Source organism: Sturnus vulgaris, chromosome 8 (genome assembly GCF_052056855.1).
Source record: "Sturnus vulgaris isolate bStuVul1 chromosome 8, bStuVul1.hap1, whole genome shotgun sequence".
Lineage (NCBI taxonomy): Eukaryota > Metazoa > Chordata > Aves > Passeriformes > Sturnidae > Sturnus > Sturnus vulgaris.
The window spans coordinates 17,239,972-17,257,719 of NC_142250.1; the positions used below are offsets into that span (position 1 = coordinate 17,239,972).

General features: G+C 35.7%; 1 protein-coding gene across 2 annotated transcripts in view; it reads right to left on the reverse strand.

Annotated features, from left to right (window-relative positions):
* ADK (adenosine kinase) overlaps positions 1-17,748 on the reverse strand; it is a 271,853-nt gene that overhangs the window by 127,093 nt on the left and 127,012 nt on the right. The gene's annotated exons all lie outside the window — the stretch shown is intronic.

Sequence of the window (17,748 nt, forward strand, 5' to 3'; positions counted from 1 at the left end):
CACACTTCACAGAAGCCACACTCAGACTATTTAAGAAGTGAGCTACCCTGCAAAAAGGCAGGCCACAAAGCATCACTGAATGGCTACCACATCCACCTCGTCTTCCCACTATTTTCTTTTCAAAGTAGTTGCTGATTACTTTGTTATATTTATCTGTAAATCTAACATTACAAATCATAAGTGATGTGTACAAACAGCCTGTATGAGTAAGAATATTTGGTGCTAAGAAAATATGAAATTATTTTTTAGTCTCATTTTGAGCAAAGCTACAGTCAATTGCAAGGGTTAGGTATAGAAGGGTGGCAGTGTGATAAAACTCTTTTCAGGCTACAACTGATTCTTTGTGAATGACTGACTGTTCTGGCATTCAGCCATGTGTAGCAGCCCACATTTTATAATTACCAAGTTTGTTTTGTTGTTTTGGGACAATTGTTTTGTGTTTTCTTTGTTGTTTGTTTGTTTTACCTTACTGCTACTGGGTGTACAATAGTCTTAGGCTTTTAAAAAAGTCGACACTTTTGGGAGATACCCACATATGCAACATTTTGTGAATTGTCTAAACAACGTAAAAACACAAAACAACTTAAAAAAAACCCCTTTGCATATCAATGCAAAACAATGTAAGGGAGATTGATATTCTTTGTTTATATATGGGATTTTCAACTTCCTGAAAGTTAAATTATCAGAAAGCACTTACAAACAAGCAAACTGATTGCTGATCAGGAGTCTTTCAGTTTGCCCTCTTCTTCACCAGCAGCACCAAACCAGACATACTGACTGAGGCTTTAAGGCATGGACTATTCTCACATGCTGGTAATTAATTCATTCATTTTGTCTTTACCCTCCCAAAAGACGAATGATTTTTTTTCTTCTATCTTTTGGTCTCCAATTCTCCATCACCAGAGTATTTAAGAAAGGAAAAAAACTAGTCAGATACACCCTCAAAATTTACCTTTTTGAGAAAATCTCATTGCTCAGCAATTGCAAAATTCGGGAAATAATTCTGAATAAATTACAGTCATATATCCTCAGCTGAAATACAGTATTCAGCTCTTGGGAGCCAGAAGCAGGACTCTGTAATTGCAGGCAGACCTGGTGTATGACAAGAGAGTAAGATAACCAAAACTAAGAAATTTAGCCAGGATGCCACAATCATGTGGCATCATATAATTAAGAGATACTATGTTTTCTATTAGATTGAAAAAATGGGAGAATAATTAATACAGAAAAAGAAATACAAATCTTTGTACACTTGCTGTACTAGGGCTTATCCACATTGCAAAATATACAGTAAACTAGACCATAATAGAATTATAGCCATTGAGGTTGAAGATCTCCAAGATCAAGGCTCATCCCCAACACAGTTTGTACTCCTCGGTAACTCACAGCAAGACTGTACTTGGAGCTTATGCACGTTTTTAGAATGAAAGGACACCTTGCCACTCCCTCAGTGTACATTCAACACTAGTGATGCTAACAGCACAGTGACTGCCATGCTGCTATTGCCTGGCCTCTGCAGGCAAGCCTGAGACTTCACAGCCTTTGCACACATCAGCCCATTCCACTGCAGAAGCTGCAAGTGTTTCCTCACAACCTGCCCACATAACGAGATCCATACGGGGCCACTCTCCTTTCACTGCTTACTCCACGTCAACCACCTCATACAAAATCATTCTTTCTGGAAGCACACCCAGCTTCGAGCTTCACGAAGGACACAGAGAGCAATTGCTCAGTGTCTCTGATACTATGGGGACTAAAGGACATCCACCACGTGGCAAGTTTAAAATTAAAAAATTCTACTTCATCCATACACTACTCAAGTGTATGACTTGTTACTCCAGGGGGCCACAAAGGGAGAAGTTTGAAAAACTGTTATATACATTTACTTGTAGAAAACTGATAAACCTCAAGAACTCTCGAGCAACATATCACTGCCTTGAGCTGAGGAAGACTTTGAGTTGCAGATTACTGAAAGCTGAGAGAGTATTTTGTGCATATTTCCTTATAGGATGGCTACGATCTACTCTTCCCTTAGCACTTCCTGCTCACTCAAGAGTTGTAAATGTTGCTCTTGCTTTGTTCCACAGTTCTGTTTCTCATTTACATTTCTGTTTTATTCTGTTGAAGAAAATAGTTTAAAGAAAATGAACAGTATCTAAACCCCTGTTTTATATATGTTTGATTATCTAATGAAGGTGATATAAAAGAAAGGAAAAGAGTTTATGTAATAAACAGCATTGATTTAAAGCAACTAGAGGGTCTGAAGCTAATTCTTGTTTTAGAACTTAAAAGGAAAATCAATGACAGTAACTTTGTCCAAACCATGCCTGAACATTTGTATTAAACTATGTCCCTGTAAGTTTAGAGAGCACCTTAAACTATCAAGATCAATCAGAGCACAAAGTACTCCTGAACAAAGCATTGCTCAAAGAAGCACAACTCCCATTTAGCTAAATCCAACTGTCAATAGTCCTGCTACATCCCAGCTGGAGCAGCATGGCCACCTCTGAAAGCTGCCTTATCCAACTGCTTTCAAGCCAGTCATAAACAGCTACAACTGCATGAAATACCAGCTTTGAAAGTGATAATAAATGTTGTGCATTTCATAGCAAGTTAAGTAGTTTTCATTATTTCTGTCACGTACACCACTTCTTGGGAGAATTCACTTAAATCCACAGGAATTTCCCAAACTAAATCCATTTTGACAAAGCAGCAACTTGAAAGTGTGCTTAATTTTGCACCTGACTTGTTAGTATGTGAAAATTTATTTTCTGAAATAAAATTATTTTTCCTTTTTTTTTTTTTAGGATTAGCTTGCTGGAGTCAGATGACAAGTTATATTTTTATTAAACTCACTAACATTTATATTAAAAATTCAAATATCCATTATGAACACGACAGTGTTGAATAAAATTTTAATAAAATTTTAATTAGCAATTATGCAGCATAGTCAACATAATGCATCAAATATTTGGGTGATCTTACTAGCACATAATCTCTTATAAAAGAGATATGAGATGTATATAACAAAACTACAAGCAAAACTGGAGAAAAATTACACTTAGATTTACAGCTACATTTGAACCACCAACCACAGGCACTCACATTAGCACAAGGCACATCAACCACTGCTGGTCTGGGGCTCCTAATGCCAACAATCACTGAACTTTAACCACATATGTCTGCAGAAAATGATTTGTTTGCTTTATTGTGCTTAACCAATGTTACCCTCTCAGGAAAACCACACTGTAAACTGAATGAGGTATCCCACATCCTAACAAAGTATCTCCAATATATTGAATAAAAACATGAGTAGCATTACCTATGGTACTCTAAACTCTCTTATAACATGCTCTTTGCCCCCTCTCATTTAATTTCCTTCTATGCTGTGAAAAAAGTCACACCTCCTATGTATGACAACTGCTGCAGACTGTACCATTACAGCTCTTTAGACGATTTATGATGTCCATGACTCAGTTTTAAAGGCCCATGTGACTGTGGGCTACCGAATCCTGCAGCTCATCAGCAGGAGGGATTCCAAGAATGACAAGATGAATTTTTATATTTTACATCGAATTACAGCAAGCAACAGAAATCTTCCATGTGACACGAGCAAATTAAACTATAAAATAAATGACAAAGTATAGAGAACATTATATTGAAGGAGATTTTAAGAAAAGAATCTCTGGAGACTATACCAACCATCCTTGCAGTGTGAGCCCTCTGCTTCCATACACTTAAAATCCAGGATTTTGTTGCAAAATGGCAGCAATCTTTTTAATGTGGCAAGTTAGAGGGAGTAAAGATGATGAAAGAATGAAATCCAATTTTTCTGGCCCATTATTACCAAAACAGCAGAGAGTATTAGGGGGTTGAAGGATCTGTGGTATTCCATTATTTGAAACATTATGCCAAACAAGGCTATACAAAATAAGACAAAGGCAGATCAACCATATGTGCGCCCTTTTACAATGAATTTTAGACAAAAAACCACTTTATATCAGACATTACAAGCTAAGAGCTTTTGAAAAACAAACAACCTATAAAGTTCAATATAAAAACCAGTGTACTGAGAAATTTTGGGAAAGCTGTTTTCTCATCAGAGGTTTTGGTAATGAAAAAATTTTATGGCAATTACAAAGCCAAATGAGTCATTAATAATAATCCTTAACATCTGGGAAGAACTGGGTAGTTTATTATAATATATTCTCAAACATTTGTGGCAATAAACATTACACAGAAGATGAACTCACAATGTTTCACAGGATTTCTAAAAGCTTTTCATTGTTTTTAAACAAGAGATTTTAATTTGGGAACCACTTTTACGCCTGCTCTGAAACTCCTTATGCATTTGTCATATCAGGCAAATATTAACTCCCCCTAATTTGCACAAGGCTTCCTTTTGAACCATCATCCATTCCAGGGCAGTCAGCATTTCTGAGTATTGCTAGGCAAACTGAGCAGTGAAGGCAAACAGAACTCCAAGCAAATAATACTCATGTAGAATTTACACCTAACGTATTTTATGCTTTTCATCAAAACTTCGTATTTAGCTACAGCTTTTCAACTTGAAAGGACTGTAAACACATCCTAGATTTGGCCCAAAGTCTGAACAGGATTTTCGTGTAAGATTTGGCCTGATTCATAACGCAGTTTTTCAGGGTACTGAGGTCATAATAAGTATTTAATCTTATTTCATCCAAAATAATGAATGCACATAAGCAGAACATAAGAGTACACACAAAGTAACTGATATTTCTTTTTATTTAGCTGTGGGCTACTGCTGTCCTTCTGGTACAGATGACTCACTCTGCAACAGTAATTTTTTGCCAGTGGCCATATCAACAAACCAAAGTTATTATCTTGATCTCAGTTTTCTTGCTGTACTAAAACCAGAAATTGATTTCCACTAGACATTTTAAATTGGCAAAACCAAAACCACAACCACACAATAATATTCAGGTTTTGGGGGGTTGTTTTTCTTGTTTTAAGAGTCTTCCAGCTTCCTGCTAGTGGAAGCAGCTTTCAGGAATTCCATGTAAAAAAATGTATTTTGTATAAATTTTAAACTTAGCCTATCGTTAAATTGAAAACTTCTCTGAATTGTAACAAGAGGACAAGACAGTGCTGTAAAACTGACGCAGTATTAAATAGTGTCTATTTACAATAAAATGTCAGTGACTACTTTTAGCATTATAATATATACAGTACTAATAAGATTGAAAAGACAAGATGATGACTGAGCTTAGATTTTTGGAAAAAAACCCTCTTACTGTAACAATACTGCCTAATTATTGCTAGAAGGAGGAAAAAATTACTTTCAAAATTCCAACTGATTCATCAGTTGCATATGCACAAATATATTTATGAATAAAAGAAGAGCAAACAAGAGCAATGCCCAAGGTTTGCACCATTCTAATCTAATTGGGCTGAAATGAGGAGAATGGGAAGAAATGTGGAAATACTTTTCCTTGCTGGCAAATGTCACTCAGCACCAAAATATCCTGCATTCTGTCCAAAAGTCTAAACTATTCCTCTATATGAGTAAACATGGAGGCAAGGATGACTCTGACAGCAGCTCAAACATATATTGACTTGATTTAATTAGAGCTTTTTAGGTGTTATGACCATTTATAGCCTACAGATAAGAAAATGGAATTCATGTCCTGGATAACATGCTGGGTGTTGTCTTCTACATGTAAAAGTCTAAATTCATCCTGGAATTTTCTACTTACTTAGATGTTATTACATTGTACCATCTGAATTAAAACATTTGCCTTCAGGGCAGATGTTAATTGTTGAGTGGCTTTCTAATTGGTAACACAAGTTTAAAACAATTATAGCTTAACAAAATCTATTTTCAACTCTAAAACCAAGAGCTTGAACAGTGTGGAAAACAAATTAAATGCTCTACCATGGTTCACCAACATGTAAGCTGTATCCTACTATATTAACATTATCACAATATTTCTGAAAATAAAACATTAAAGCACATATATTCTTTTCATGCAAAACAGAAAGACACCACATTATAACAGGCCCAGGAGAATTTCTTCCCCAATATCTAAAGATTTATACTTCTCTTTTTAACCTCTGACGCTTTTGTCTTACTTTTCATTATTGTTTCCATTTCAGTTCTCACACTAGGTCAAAAAGCAAGAATGAGAGGTGCAAGCCATGAATCTTTTGAACTTAAAAGCTGCAATAGTAAATTATCAGTTCAAAGTCCTTCCTAGTCCAGTACAGCATCCCCAACAGCAGCCACACGTGGATGTCTAGACAAGACTAAAGCAAGAGAAGCACATGCAGTTCTCTCCCAGCTGCCAACTCTTTTCCTACAGAAAACACAGAGGAGATTTCTGACAGTTGCAGAAGGACTGGAGTACTCTTCTGACACTCTTTCCTGCCAGGTCAGTGGTGACATGACTGCTAGTGATATGAAAATCAGCAGACAGATCATCAGATTATCTATTAATTAGTGAAAAAGTCTCCACAATGCTATCAATCTCAGGTTACTCAATGTCTAGATATAACTCTAAAGTGGTTTTGCTGCTGTATCCCTCTCCTCCAACTTATGATGTCACTTTATCATCAAAACAGCCAATACTCCCATGTTTTTAAAACAAAATTGAAATTAACTTTCTTACAGCTGAGATCAATTCAGCCTGATGCTGTAAAAAACTCCAACAAGACAATTGTTAAACATGTAATTCTACATTCTATAAAATGGGATATTTGGTTGAGGAGCATGACTGAAGTTTAATATAAAATTGATACGGTGGAGTGACTGAATAAAGCAGAGAATCTGCCTCCAATTACAGAGGGTTTTAATAACCTTTTCTGATATCTCTCGACTAAATCATAATATTGGATGTTGTTACTTTTACCACTGTGCAACACTTGGTACCAACTCTGCAATTGAGCAGATTACTATGACATTTTTACTCAAAAGAAAAGAAAGATGACACATGCTTTCAATTTTACTGACATAATTTTATCATCATACCGATAAAACTAAGTACTTATTAAATTCATATTTTGAAGGTCTGTAGGCTTTGTAATAGAAAGAAATTCAATGTTTTCAAGATAATTAGAATCTGATTATTTTATTTAATGTATTTACCATTCTAATGTTCAAACATTTGACTCTGCTGCAATACAAATTTCACAATATTTCATAGTCTAAAAATTTTTTACATTTTCTTCTCCTCTTCCATGAACTACATTTTCCACTTCTGCTGTTACTGTGAAATGCATTAAAGGCAGATCACATGATTTCCCTCATGTCAACAAATGATGGCTCAATTAGGCAGATAAGAATCTACAGTCCTCAGCAGAAACTCTCTTCAGCCCATTCTCAGCAGTATAAAGAAGCACTTAGGGACAGCACTGGTTCTGGGGAATGAATACTTGCTATCCTTTATATACACACTCATTGAAAATTTCTTTCTTCAGCGAAAATGAGATCCTTCATATTGTTGAAAATTTTCAGTCACTTCTGGTTTGCAATTTTTTTTCTGCATTGTAGTTGTAGTTCATGATTAAAATAAATTAAATAAAGAGGAATTTAAATTTTAGTACATTGCTCTATTAATTCTAAATTGGAATTTTTCCTCTTGGAAATAAGCTATCTTAATAACTAAACAAATAAAAAGTAGTTTGCTTTGACTACAGTCCTCAAAGGACAGGGGAAATTCATATTTAAGGAACAGAGTTCATTCGTACCTTACTTTGCTGTGATCAATGACAGTATGCACAGCTATAAATGCCAGTATTGGCCTGGGTGCCCTCAGTAGATGACAAGGATGTCTCTGCTTCATTCCAATTACTTACACAATCTTCCATATCTACTACCTGCCACTGTTTTGCTGAATTTCTTCATTTTAACCCTACTGTGAAGAAAAATCTAAGAAAAATACTGTGATTTCTCACATCAGGTTATGCAGAGAGCAAGACAGAGTATTCAGTACTGCCCTCCTTTTCCCATTTCTTACATTTGCCTCATTCTTTCAGATTTTATAACTCTTTATAATGCTTAGCCTTTACTTTTCACAAAACACCTCAATGTTGTTCAGCACCAATTATACTCCATATGGTCTTAAAAAGACATGTTCACAGGCATATGCTGAGGCATATTTCATGATAAATACTGTTAACTGCTGTTTCCCACCATTTTCAAATTTGCAGGAAAGTATTGTTATATTGCATCTGGCAATATCATAGTTGGTAAAAACTATTAAGAGTAGTGGCATTCTGCAAAACAACTTCCACAACTTCAGCATAAAAAGTGGAAACAAGACACTTCTCATCTACAGAGCTTCAAGGGTGAGAATTGTTAGCCATGTACTAACCATGGGAAATCTTGTGACTTGGCTTTGTAATATTTATGGACCATGAGGTCTGAGTATTTATGCTGAATACTATGGCCAGGTGTTTAGTAAATTATTTTGTTCAAGCAGCTACATTATTTAGAAACATGAAAAAAACACATTATCCTTAACCAACATAGTCCTGCCAATAGAAACATGGTGCAAGTATGATTGGGAAGGTGACAGCACTTCTGCTGGTGCAGCAGCTGTTAGAAAGTGCCTCTATATTAGGGTGCTTATGCCAGAAAGAAGTGTAAATCCCCTAGATGGTTTTCCACAGCAGCTGCATCAGCAAAATCCTTCTATTATGGAAAAACTCTAAGGGCCCTTATCTTTTGTTTAAGTCAAACCTTTGCAAGGATTAGTACTGGTGTTTTTATCTTGTTCATATTGCTAAAATCATGTTTTATCTGTCAAGCACTACCTGTTACCATGATGGTCTGTATACTCCTTAGACAGAAATAGTGTCTCACATCCACTTCTCCAAATTAAAAAAATTCTTCAAAACCAGCACTTATTACTTATTCAGAGAATGTAGTATTTCCTTGAGCATTCTACCCTTAATTAAAGGAAAAAGAAAAGAAAAAAGGAGGGTCTTCTTTCTTTTGACCAAACCAGACAGTCTGAAGCACATTTACCAAGGTGACCTGGTGCACTGCTGATTGAACAGCAGTCTGACAACCAGGAGGATTAAAGCCACACCACAAAAACTTCTCAGTAGCTCCTTTCAAATGAACTTCCAGAGCCTGCTTTTGGGATCAGTCAATTCCTGTTTCAAATAAACCTGATAACAAACAAAGCTGGCAGGACTCAGCCTCTCTGCCTCCTAAAGGGCCAAAGAATTTATCACAAAGTTGTAAAAAGCTCAATCTGCAAGGCATACTATTTATGTGTTTAATATGTTAACAATGAAAATCCATGCAGAAGCATTTTTGCAAAATGTTTTTTTTACTCCAAGTACACCATTACTAAGCACAAGGTAGCACAAAAATTTTCTTGACAGACTTTTATGATGTTGATTAGCTATGCTGTAAAAACATTTTTACTTTCTAAAACAGTAATTGTTTCTTGCAGAATCAAAAAGTAGCCTGCAGGTTCCTCTTCTGTTATTTCAAAGCATCTACAGTCTACAGTGAAGATCAATGCCCCTCATATAGTTTAAGTTTTGGGATAAGAAGTAGCATATTTGAATCTCCTTGCATTATGTGCATGCATATTTTATCATTCTAAAATTTTACTGCAAGAAAAATTGGGCTTTGAAATATCATGCCCAAATGTTATCACTTCAATGCTCATTTCAAAGCAAATCATTCATCATAAGATTCTGAAGAAAAAAAAAAAAAGTTTTGTATTTAAACAACTGCACTGTCTTATTACACAAGTAAACAAGAAATGAAACTGTAATTTTCACTTCAGACCAAGTAGTGGGCTATCATAAATAGCTTAGCTCTAAAGTTATGCACAGTCTTTGCTGTTAAAAAAATAAACTTTCTTCATGTAAAACAGAGCACAGTTGCTGCAGAATTTGTATGTTTTTTTAATGTAAAAGTTGATGACATAGAAACAACACATATTTCAGGGTTATGTTGACTATGACATTTCCTCATGTTAATGAGGTCAAGTCCTTTAGAAGAAAGGAGGAACCTCACATTTCAATCAATTGTACATAGAATGGTGACTATGAATTTAGGATCAATCAGTAACCAAAACAAGTTTAAGTCAAACTAGAAAAATCCACAGATTTCAAGTTTTGGTCTTTAGAACAGTGTTAAATTAACTATTTTTTTCAAATGTTATCAGAGAAGTACTAAAACAAAAATTAATACAAGACAGAACCAATATTGTTTCAGACCTTCTAATGTCTTGTTTTGATGGTGTTTTCGTTTTGAGATTTTGCTCTAAGAAAGTTGACATGGTAACAGACAAAATTCTTATGCTCTCATAAGGAGAGCATCGAATAAAGCCTGACATGCAAGAGAAGCTACAGTAAAAATTTCCCTTCCAACTGACTCACCTCACCACTTAAGATTATGAAGCCTTCCCTTTTTAATTTACATTTAAATAAGTGTGTTAAGTCTGCCCAGACTTTACATATGAGTTGAGAGTCAGTGTCCCTAAAGGCAGAGGCACCTGGGAGCACAGGTCTCTGCAGTGAGCTGTGGGTGGCACAGCAGGTCCCTGTCCCTTGTGAACACCAGTTCTCAGCACTCCCCAGCCTGCTGCAAAGCCTGATTCGGTCTTTGCAGACAAGTACCTTACAACCAAGAGACTGATTTAGTATCTCAACAGATTTACATATTCTAATAACGAAATAAAAGCATGGCCTTTCCCTTCTTCTCCCCCACCCCCCTTTAAAAAGCAATATACTTTTAAAAGGGTAATGCAATCACAACCATTATGTCAATGAAAATTACACGCTGGGTTTATCTCTGTAGGTATCTGTCAAACACAAAGCGTGCACAACATCTTTGGAGTAATAATGATGTTTTATCATTTTAATTACAAACACTTTGAAAAAAAAATCCCTAAAGTGTACCAATTGGGGTGGTCTGAATTAACAGTAGCTTGATAGCCCAAGGGTAGCAAAAATAGATTGAGCTACCAAATTTCATAGTAGTTATAGCAGCTGTCTTCTTGCCTCAGGGAACCTGGGTATTTAACAAAGCAGACAGCTTGGCATTGGCATCTGATTAGTAATGTGGGTTTTGTTGGACAGAATACGCTCAGTTCCATTGTTTCGCTGTTTGGTTCAGAATTCGGAGAGCTATGGCATCATTTAGTTTTTATAGTTAGCTTCTGTGTATTCACTTGCAGGTATTGTAAAAGGTTATTTTTCTCACTTATCACTTGCTCCAAGTAGGGAATATTGTCTTGAAACGAGCAATGAAACATGACAGGATTTAAATGTCAGGGTCAGTTGCCTTGCCATTTCTGTGCCAAAATTTTGTTGAAGCAACTGTGTAAGTTTTTCTAATTGGGCAGAAAAGTGAATAAAGTGAAATCCTGTTCTCCCCTTATCACAGAATTATTTGGAATTTAATATAATTGTAAAACATCATTTATTCTAGCCTAAATTTATAAGGGAAAATTTCTCTTCACAAAAGAAGTCTCAGAGGTAAAATCCAACTATTGGGGCTTCTGGGAGAGAGGGATTGATTTTTATTTTTCTAATTCCACAGTAGCCTGACAGTTTGGATAACTACTGGGGTAAGAGAATCTCTAGTTCAAACCTAATCTGTTTAATAGTAAAAAATCTCAGTTAACATGCTTTATCTAAAAAGGTTTGATCTCAGGACATAACCTTAGCACATACAACAATATTACTCCGAGGTTTGTGTTTGAACTTCATACAGCCAAAAAGACCCCCCACGTGGCTCCTCTCTCTTTCATTCTTTAAGTATACATCACAAATTATTGGGGCTTGTTGGCAGAGTTCAAATCACTGAACTCATTGCAAATAGTCTACTTCAGCTAGAAGTACATTCTTTTACTCTATCAAATCCATCTGAGGTAATAAGACTTGATGTTTTATTCAACAGAGCTGAGGAAAATTGTTGCACAATAGGTTAATTCAAAATGGCAGCATAGAAAATGCATCTGTCAGTGGGGATCAAATTACAGGGCAAGCTCCTCTCAATGCTTAGAAAAACAAGTCTGCAGTTCTACAGATTATGTGCATGTGTGTGTTTAAAGGGGTGGGAAAGGAGCTAAATATCTGAGCTAACCTCCAATTAAAGTCAATCATAAAAACAGCCAATTTAATGAGTACGGATTTCTTTGGGTAATTATAACACCAACCACTTTTTTTCTCCCTCTCTTTTAAATCTGTAATTCTGCCTTCTTTTTATTGCTTGCTTTGTCATTAATCGCCTCAGGAACTTGATTTCCTAGCAACAGACTCTGCCACCAAACATTTGGCTCCTTTTCAACATTTTCTTTGTGAAAAATGGCACTGCTATTGCCGCCTGGCTGTTGCAGCTAGACTGGCTGTGTAAGTGTTCTAATAAGGCATTCTTCTAAAAAACCACACAAAAATCACATGATAAAAGGAGCGATGACTGAACTTCACTAATTACTGTGCTGAAGAAACATATCTGCAATTTAAAGGCTACTGGGGTAGGAGGAAAAGGACTGAAAAGGAAATATGTATGTTCTTCATCAGAAAAAAAAATAATAACATAGAGGTGACCATTTAGAACTAAATATTTTTACAATGTTCGACAGATTCTCGCTAATTTTATCCTATAGAAACAGGAGGTACAACCTCCATTAAAAGCCGATGACATTTTTTTCTGCATCAAGTACAAAGCATTCACTTCGGAGAATGTCATCCTGAAGACCAAATTTCACAATGAAAAAATAAGAAAAAAGTTTCTAATTCACTTATTCACGTAAGTTACTTGAGAAAACACACTAACAAAATAGTTTATGCATGGTAAGTTGTACCTGAAATGGCAGAATAATGCACTCCACATCCTAAATATATCACACGATGACACAGCATGTGGCTGGTGCTAGTTTAGACAAAGCTTTTTTTTGCATTTTAATCACAGAAATAAAGCTGTGGATTTCTGTATTTATGAGAGAGAAAGGTTTTTTTTTCCCCATATTTATTTTGGAAGCCAGTAAATGGCAGATTTGCTTCCTGGTTAGACAGAGTCTATCATCTCTCCACAACAAATGCATCCCACTTCAGCTATGACTTCCAGAAAACATAATGCCTCAAGATGGTGAGTTTCAGTAAGGGGATGTTATTCAGGCCATCAAAAAAGGCCACAACTAACTGTTGCTAGCTGCACCTTTTTCCCTATGGCTAAGATAGTCAGCATGGTGTTTTCCTGGCCATAAAACCTATTCATCAGTGTGAGAGAGTTCTGCATGTCCAATGACATAACATACTGGTGCCAGAGCACTAGGGAAAAAATTATCAATGGGAAACTATTGTGAAGTTATTCAAACAAATGTCCTTTTTAAGGGGTATTTTGCTTCCTGCCAGTATCTTGTTTCCTATGAAGCACACACAGACCTAGCACATCTCAAAGGAAAAAGCCTATCACAATCTATTGTAAGTTATCATACTTATCATAGCAGTAAATTACAATAAAAATGCATTCCCTGAATACATCTCTAAAAGGAAGAGACAGCACAAAAGAAATTTCATTTATACTTACATTGTTATAATAATCAGCATATTTTCTCAAGCAGAATAGCCAAATTCCATGTAAAATACTGTAGAATGTTATTTAAGCATTGCTACTCGTTGCTGACATCAAGCTTATGTTTTGACAGACTCATGTTGAAACCAGATAATTCCTCCATCAAGCCCACTACACTACCACAGTAAGTCTCTGCTTAGACAAGCACTTAGGCGTTAAAAGAAAATAAATATAAAAATACCACAGTGTTTGTTGAAACAGACTAGGGTGGTTGAGTTTTAAAATTTTCTCCAGCAGTTAGGTGTGTTGCATGGGGTTCATTATGATTTGCTGTAATAAATGATATTTCTTCCTGGATACTCAGCCTAAGCCCAGAATTCCTTGTCTTCATCACAACTGTCATTATCATCAAAATAAACTACATTTGATGTTAACTTTGAAAGCACAAAAAATGCTGAAGGTGGTGAATGTAATTCAACTGTGGGCTAACAAATCTAAGCAGCATTAGAAAATTTTATACTCAATATGCTACAACTGAAGGGCATCGTCACTGAGAAACTTCAAGTATTTACTATGCAGAAGTAGAAGAAGAAAATAGTTTAAACTTTTACAGATTATGAAATACCAACAGCCAAATAACAAAGATTTTTTGGGGTTTTGGAAGCTACTTTACTGATCCATTCTAAGCTAAGACTCACATTACCACAGACTGGGAACACAAGTGCAGTCAATACTGCCATTTCAGATGCTTAGCAAAGGAAAGCGCTTGGGAAAGAAAAAGAAACCAAACAAAAAAACCCAAAAAACAACTGAAGCACAGAAGGAACTTTCAAGAAGAAATACATTACTTCAGCACCAAGAAAATACAAGCATCAAATGCCACTGATCCATCAACCTCATAATCACCAACTGCAAACATTAAACAAATGCAGATGCTGGACTGAAGGACAAACTGAGTAAAATTAAATAAAAGCTGCAATAAGGATGGCTAACTGGAACAGAAGAAAACATATCTGGGAAGCCACCACACTTGTAAACAATCACAGGAAGAAAGTTAAAATTCAGCTGTCTGTATGAGCAAGCTGTATGCATCAGTTTATACAGTTAAGATTTCACAAGGTTCAGCTTTTAATGAAGGAAAACATTTTCTCCTTTGCCATCTTCTTCCCATTATGGTGGAACAAATGCAAAATTTCTTACTTATATACAGTAACACAGAGTTACATATTGCAGTCAATTGACTAAAATTCTCCTCAATTTTTTCCTCTTCTTCTAAGTAACTCTTATAAACAGATTTTTTTTTTTAACCAAAACCACTGACAATAAAAATACTTTTGCATTTCAGACCTTTGTAAAATATGAAAATTAACAGCTATATACTGCAAGGTTCATTAATAATGTCAAAATGTTTGTGTGCAATGTTAAAGACACTGAACACCAGAAACTCCCACAGATGCCTCTTAAAATAAGACAAGGTGCACAAATATGGAGTTTTATCACCTAGGTTTGTAAGACACAACTCTGACACTTATGATTTCCAAAATGCAAGTCCTGACAGCAAACACAATACACAGAACAGGAAAAAAAGAAAAAAAAATTAATTTGCCTGTTTCTGCCCGAAATTTATGATTAGTTTCATGTTGTGTCCCATTCACAGTTCCAGAGACTGAATGACAGTGTTTAGTGCTATCATGACTCTCAACTTATTCTGAAATAAGGGAAATGTCTGAGGAAGAGACATCTTCTAGCCTCAGTAGGAGCCAAATAAAATCCCTCACAGTGAATTCTAATCAGACACCAGCAGCACAGCTAGCTGATCCACAGCAAAATGAATATGACAGACTGGAAGATATTATGTCAATGGTATAAATTACCACAAGTATAGGAATTATATCTGGAGAAGGGAAAGAAATTGCATAGAGTTTGACAGTACATGTAGCCTATCTTAAACGATATAAAATAGAGTAATTCTAAAGGATTAAAATACACCTTTAAAGTTTACCATCTTTGAGAAAGCTGGGGCAGTCTCTGTATTTTGCATCTATCTGTGATTTACTGGGTCCTATTCTCCAGTAGTCCTTCTCTAATTTGTCTGCTGGATCTGATTACCAGATGGCTAAAATGAATGCATTGTGTTCATTCATGGTAACAGAAGTTGTCTTTAAGGATTCTGTCACGGCCTCACTATCTTTTCCTTTGTACCTACTCCTCCCTCTGTGAATTAATTAGATTTCAGAGCTAAGTTTCACGTGAGGGTCGTTCAGCTGAATGCTGCATTGAAAAACATATTATCTATTCTAGGAAGCACATTCAGATGACCACAGGATATCACAGACCTGTCCTAAAGCAACAACTGGCCAGTTCTGCTAAGAAAATAAATTGTTTATTAATCTCAGGACATGGATTTCCAGAATAAGTATCTGCCACTGACATACACTCTAATGCAATCCAAGAAATAGGTGTCAGTTGGATAGAAAGAAGGAAATGAAAAGCAACATGTGCACAGTGCAAAGTCAAGGAAGGTAACAAGACTAAAGTGAAGACAGACAACAGCAGACAAATTAATGACTAAGAGCTACCCTCTACCTCAGGAGTGGTAATTGCTCACTACATGGTTTTGTTTCATCTGGTAAATCACTGCAAAGCCACAAGTAAAGAAGCTAAATGAAAGAAAAGGACATGAGCACACTGCAGCATGAGGAACCGTGGATGGTTTTACACTGTCTCCTCTCCTTTAGTAAAGTTACATATGCAATCTGTAATCTAAAGTGATAATACTGCCCTAGAAATCTGAGTTGAGTCCATCCTTGAGTGCTTTTGCTGTACATGTGAACAAGGTTCTTCACTCAAAACATCTCCTGCAATCATATACTTCCCTAATCTGAATTTCATATTGCAAATATATAGTACCATTTATTAGCATTTCAATGTTATTTATTTGTCCATTATCACATGCATCTCTTGGAGTTTATTTTCAGTTAAGTACAATAATTCTCTGTCTCCTAGTCAAAGTTTGGATGTTGTAGAACTGGCATCTGAGAAAAACAGCTCTCAATATATACAAAATTCAGTGTAGTGAATCACCTAGTCAAAATTTAAGTCATCAAACTGACTGAAGACAGAAGAGTGACTTCAGAACTAAATAAAGATAAAGAAGGCTTTATCTGACAAAATACAAATACAGTTTTCCTGAAGCATCTCCAGTAAGTTTAATTTTTCCAAATTGTACATTGGAAGCTTCATTGGGAATTATACACAAGCATGGGAAAATTAAAAAAAAAAACAAACAAAACCAAACAAACAAACAAAAAAAACCAATCCCAAACTTGGTACTTGGTGCAGTAAAACTTTTGGGAGTATTTGTCATTCTTCTTCATTTAAACTATACTCCTAGCCTTTCAAAATTTTTCAGCCAACACCAGTGATTCCCAAGCATGGCATTTGGAAAATAAAGAGCTTGGAACACAAGAAAAAAACAGCAATAAAAAATTAGCAGACAATACACCTACATATATTTTAACCACAGCACAAACATATGGTCATAACAGCAGGACCTTTTTCTTTGAACACTGAGAAGGTTGTAAGTATTTTTTGACAGTTATAAAGGGGCAGTCTTGGACATACACAAGAATCAATAACAACCATGTAAAGCCTACAGCAGTGCACACTAACTGGCTGTAGGAGACATTAACACTACCTAAAAGAAGTAACTGTATTTTCAATGAACTTGTTCCTCCTGGATAATCAATTTTTTACACTTCTTGCCAGCTGTTCCCACATAGCTCAGGTAGCAGAATGGAAACAGCTGTCATACAGAATCCATATATTACACGCATGTTATGAGGTTTTAATCTGTCATAGATGTTCTATGTTTGTTAATTTTGATCAGTCATATCAACTTGAGAGCAAGATGAAAACAAGCTCACCACTGCTACTTAGGCAAGATATAATCTACACAAATGCATTTATCTGGCTTGATTCATTCTGGATGGTAAAAAAAGAATACTAATTGTAAAACTACTAAGGCCCTATCCTCAAACCCTCCTTCATTCCACAAGCACGATTTGATCATTAAAATCAGTTTGCCCCACCACCCACATTTAAGAGATTTGTCAAAATCATTGTTTCTGAAATATTGAGTTATAAGGTGCCACAGTAATTACTAGGGAATAAATAGCAATTAAGATTGTTCACACAAATAAGCTCAAACTGTTTTCAGTGAA